We start from the raw sequence: 6,000 nt of genomic DNA, 5'->3' as shown, positions 1-6,000 counted from the left end.
CTCACCACCAGGGGGCAGACGCTTAATGCAGGAGCTGCCTGCTGGTGGTCTGTGCACTCTCACAGGGGGAGCTCTTCTCAGCCACAAGCCAGGCTGATGGCTGCCAGTACAGCGGTGGTGGTGGGAGCCTCTCCCGCCTCCTCAGCAGCGCTAAGGATGTCCAACTGCAGCTTAGGCCTGTTCCCTGCTGGCAAGTAGATATCCCCCGAGGGCTGCCGGGCTGCCAGAGGGATGTCTGACTGCCAGCTTGGGCCCAGTTCCCCAGGGAGGGGGCCTAAGCCAGCAGGTGGACATCCTCTGAGGGGTCTCAGACTGCAAGAGGGCATAGGCCGGGCTGAGGGCCTCCCCCCCCGCCCGAGTGCACAAATTTTTGTGCACCAGGCCTCTAGTTATTATATAATCTAGGATTAAAATTCTTCAGCAGAATGCAACAAAAATTTAAGTTAAAGAAAACCCATCATTATTATGTTATGGCATTGCTCTTCTTTTTCTTCTAGGACAGAGGGAAAATTCAACATGGCCACATATTTCTACCTTGGTTGATATCTTTCAGGTGATTGAGAGCCAACTTTTGTCAGCTTTACACACAAGGTCATTTGTTTCTATAGATAAGGTTATATAACACATGCTCCTTGTATCAGTGATTCTCCAGGAAAAGTACCCCTATTTCACATATTGTTTATGAACTGAGAAATAATCATATATATGATTTAGACTATGACTTCTCTGCTGATTTGAAAGCAACATACTGTGTTAGAAGGTGAGTTTTATCCATCAGTGACAGGTTATCTGTGACCCAGACTCCCAAGCCATCTCATATGTGCCATCTCAGGATAAGATGAAATTTCAACATCAGAGCCAGGTCTGGCCAATCTATATTTTGAAGTCTCTTAAAAAAACACACAAAACTTCCTAATATATTTCTGAAACACACACACATATATACATTTATTTAGGTAAAATGATGTATGGATTGATGATAAGCACATTATTTCCCATTATTCCATTCTCTTCATGAACATACTATTCAAAAGGTAAAATAAGATGAATTATTTGTAGTGTCCTCCATATTTGACCTTTCTTTTCCAGTTATTATTAACTTTCTGTTTAGTTTCATTTTATTTGCCTTATATTTAGTTTTATTTTATTTGAATCCGTTTTCTCTACCTTCTGATTCTCTCTTTTGATTCTGTTACTTTTGAATGTTATATTTGATTACTCTTACAATGATTTTAATTTTCTTTTGTACACTTTTTAACAAGCCCTAGTAGATTTATTAAAAATGTTTTAATTTGGTAATAATAGTAAATTTTCACTGAGTATTTGCATCATTGATTCAAGTCCTGTTTTATAGTAGCTCTCATTAACTTTTTAAAATAAATTATCAGTTTGTTCATAATTTTCATTTGTTCTCTTAAGTTTTATTAATTGTCATCAGTTACTTCCTCTTCTTTCCTTTTGCTTCCTTTTATTATTTGTAAGATTTTTATTACAATTTAATTTTTGATATTATCATTATTATTATTGTTATTTACCTTTGAATTAGGCTTTTTATGGATCAGGTATTTCTTATAGTAGTGAGGTACAGCTTTGCTTCAGACCAGTGATATGGAATTTTTGGACTGGAATCCAGAATCTTTGCTGGAATCGAAGAATGAATCCACAAACAGAAAGTGGTATAGCAATGGTGGAGATTTATTGAAGAACAAGTACAGACTCCCACATGGGGAGAGAGGAAGAGCCCCACAGAATGGACTCCCAAGTAGGGAAGGGGAAACGGGTTCCTTTTCCCTATGGCTTATAAAGGCTGCAGATCCTGGTGCCTTGATATCCCCTCTGATTGGTCACTATTCCCTTAGACTGGCTACTATAGTAACTCCTGGCTTATTGTTTTCCTATTCCCTTTGGGCTTTCTTCTCCTTCTGGATGAAGGGCTTCCTTCCCTTTATTTTGTAAATATAGGCTTTTTGCTGTTCCCAGCCCCTCATTCTATGGAAATGTACCTGTTGTAGCTTTCCAGCTCCCCCATTCTATGGAAATATACTTTCTGCTGCTCTGCAGCCCTGTGCTTCCTCCATGGTCCCCCTAATTTCCAAAGTTTCTAATATTTCCTAAACCTGTTATATTTTACCCCCCAAATTCCTGTTTCACCAGCACACATTCTTTTTCCTTCACAGTGGATTTCCTTTTGTCACACATATGTATATCATTCTGTCTTTTTTCTTACATTTTTCTTAGATGTATGATATCAGTGGATTCTAGAATATTCATGTTGCATTTTTCCTTTCTAATCTCTCTTATAAAAAACTCCAATGGTAACATTTTGATTATTTATTCTGCCATGAAATCCTTAACTTTGTAAACTTGTCATCATCTATAAATTACACAGAAACTTTCTATTTATAATAATAAAAAGCATTAATTTCTAGTGATGCCATTGAGTAATTTTCCAAATTGAGTTTAGGCCACAAATTTAAATAATGTTTTCTATGTCATATGTAAAGAATAGGTATTACATTTTAACAAATGACTATTCAAACTTTCTCCTGATGATTTTATTAATTTCTTTTATTATTAATATTTTGGATTATATGTAGTATTTTATTTTATCTTACATAAAACTGGTTACTATTTGGTATGACACTTTATTACATTTCTTGGTTATATTCATTCTTGTATTAGGGTCACAAGTTCATTTGTCATATAATTCAGAGGTGCTAAGGAAAAATAATTTATTTTATCTATAATTGTTTTGTTTTGTTTTGACCTAAGTTTCCATCTATTTTCCCAGGCATAGAATAATGTGGAAAATGCATATATTTTTATTTATGCATTTATTATTTATGTTAAAGTAAAAACACCTCAGTCATTTGTTTGCTTAAGTAATTACTCAATTTTGTGGAGAAATGTCCATAAAGCTGTGCCCTCTCTGAAGTACCATTTTTTGTGAAGATAGATTAAAAAATTCTTTGTGGGCCTGAATTCACTCTTGGTCCACAAGTTCAGATTTGGAAAAAAGAGCTGGATGGAGAATGGAGAAGATCAAAGACAAGCTAGATTTATTAGGCATCTTTGTGTCTATCCATCATCATGTTCATAGACTTTCAAAGAGTAATTGGTGCGCCCTCATTTCCTCCTCTAAAATATCACAGAAATTCTGCTTTTGGCCAATACCAGGCAAGAATCATATAAAGAAAAGATTCTGGGAGATATACTTGCCACCTTAATTACGTTAACAAAAAGCAATTCAGCAAACAGCCTCTTGGTAAATTTGTTAATGCATGCACACCTTTTAAACCATATTTAACTTCTAAATAAAGAATAAGAGAATCATATTTCTGCTTTACATTATATGAATACCCTGCCTACAATCAAGAATGTGAATTTTGTCTTTGAAAGAGGGCTCATAAAGTCACATAGGCCACTTGTTTCTCATATTTCCATGTCAGCTCACATCAGGGCTCCAACAGGATTAACTAGTGTGTCTTTCACTTGGCTTCTAGCTTCCCCTTCTGAACCTTCACTTCCTTATCTCCCTCATGTATGTCAGGCTTAATTCCTGTAATAAACCCCTTATCCTATATAATAAAGAGCTAATATGCAAATGGTCATCATGCCCTCACGCCCTCACACCTTAATGGCTCAGACACTCAACACAGAGAGAGGAATGCAGATCAGCCAGGCACAAATGAGCTCACAAGAGAGGAATGAGGACTATCCAGGCTGTGGTCCGGGAGAGGGACAAGCCACCTGCCCTGTGGTCCAGGATGCCAGGGGCTGTGCCTGTGCCTGTGGCCAGGGAGAGGGACAAGCTGCCCACCCCATGGTCCTGGGAGCCTGTGGCTGTGGCCTGGGTGAAGCCACCCACCTATGGCCCCCTGCGGCTGCGGCTGGCCTGGGCAAAGCTGGCCCAGGTCCTGGGTACCTGCGGCCAGCAGAGGGAGGGAAGCCCATGTCCCAGGTGCCTGAAACTGGCTGGAGGAGGAAATCCTGGGTCCTGGCTGCGTGGTGAAGCATTGGCGATGAAGGACGATCAGGCCAGCAGGGGAGCTTTAGGGGCAATCAGGCAGGCAGGCAGTTAGGGATGATTAGGTAGGCAGAGGTGGTTAGGGGCTATCAGACAGGCAGGCAGAGGGGTCAGGGGCTACCAGACAGGCAGGCAGAGGGGTCAGGGGTGATCAGGCCAGCAGGGGAGCAGTTAGGGGTGATCAGGCCAGTAGGGGAGCTTTAGGGGCAATCAGACAGGCAGGCAGAGGGGTCAGGGGCGATCAGGCAGGCAGGCAGGTGAGCAGTTAGGAGCCAGTGGTCCCAGATTGCAAGAGGTAGTCAGACATTCCCTGAGGGATCCCTGATTGGAGATGTTTCAGGCCCGGCTGAGGGACCCATCTTATGCACAAATTTCATAAACTGGGCCTCTAGTTCTATAATATTTAGTGTCTCTCTTTCCCTGAATGAACTCTGAAAAATAATTAAGGCCTAATTTATTTATACTCTATACTCATTATGTTTTTAAGTTAAGTGCTCACAGTGATAGCAAAATACATGATTAAATAATATTTAAAATTATTTCTAAACATCCTATCCAGTAAACACATTTCAAAGAAAGAAATTTGGCATTGATATTTAAAAAGATTCAAATAATTATTATTTTTACTTTGTTAATCAGCTTAACAATGTTAATCAGCTTAACAATAACCTACAACCATCGGACCAACTTATTATTTTTACTTTGTATAAATAAAAGATATACTTCATGAGTCATGTTTTCAATAAGCAAAAAATAGGTGATAAAATTGAAAATTTTATACATGAAAAAGTCCAAGTATTTCTTTTTTACAATTTTTTAATCTATATAAATTACATTACTTAATCCCATAATAGGATGGCATTGAGAATAAAAAGCATGAATTCTAAATTTGTACAGACACCGTAAAGTCTCCATTCTGGTGCTCAAGTTGGAACTTCTGCTTTTCTGCAAAATCCTCTACCCTTCACTCCTCTCTCTGTTTGATCTAAACTTTTTTTTTTAAATTTCTATTTTGTTACTCATCTGTTGGCTTGTTCAGCATGCTTATCAGTAACCAGCATTTAGTGTATTTCAAATAACTTGCCCGAATAACTTTTATTTTCAATATACTGGGGTGGGCAAATATAGTTTTACAGTTATAGTATGGAAAAAGACATATAGCTCATGATTATTACAATAATTTTATTAACTTAAAAGAATGTAACTCACAATTGTAAACCTAATTTTGCCAATCCCTGTGTGCATTGATAGTTGGATTTCTTTTATAAGTTTTAGGTCTTGAAAAACTATGCATTCAAAATTTAGTACAGCCACTAGAAGAGAGAAAGGAATTCAATAATTGTCTAAAAAAGTTTTACAAATGTATTATAATGTATACAGATTTGAATACACAATATCTCAATTAGTGTACCAATAGTTTTTTTATGTGCTTTTAGTTAGTTGTCTATTGAGAATCTACATGTACCATACTGCATAAATTTGCCTTTTATTTTATTTTTTGTCCTTTATGAATCAATCTATAACTAATCAACAAATTAGACATTGGAAATTCCTACCACAGCTTATTCAGATATCATTCTAAAATTGGATATTGTAGAAAGGACAGAGATGGATTATGTAATTAGTTCATGCTGTTTAGTTTTTACAGAATTCTAGCAAAAAATACTACAAACTAAAATAACCTATAAATAATCAGTTTTCTCTTCCATTTAGAATGCACTCAAATAAAATATATATTTTTAGCATTATTCTTCTTAGAAAAAGTCAATATGTTTAATCAGTATTCTCTATTTATACAAAAGTGATTTCTTATACATTTTTATTTTTTTATTTATGAATGACAGATATTTTTGATAGCCTACATTTATTTATTTTTTATCATGTTGTTTCAAGAGTTGGGAATATGGGGAGCTATTTTGGTCCTTGTCTGTTTTGTACCAAGGCTCTGTAAACATGAACCTGTACATGTGCAC

Source organism: Myotis nattereri (genome assembly GCF_964212035.1).
Source record: "Myotis nattereri genome assembly, chromosome: 2".
Lineage (NCBI taxonomy): Eukaryota > Metazoa > Chordata > Mammalia > Chiroptera > Vespertilionidae > Myotis > Myotis nattereri.
Note: the sequence above shows the minus strand (reverse complement) of the source record.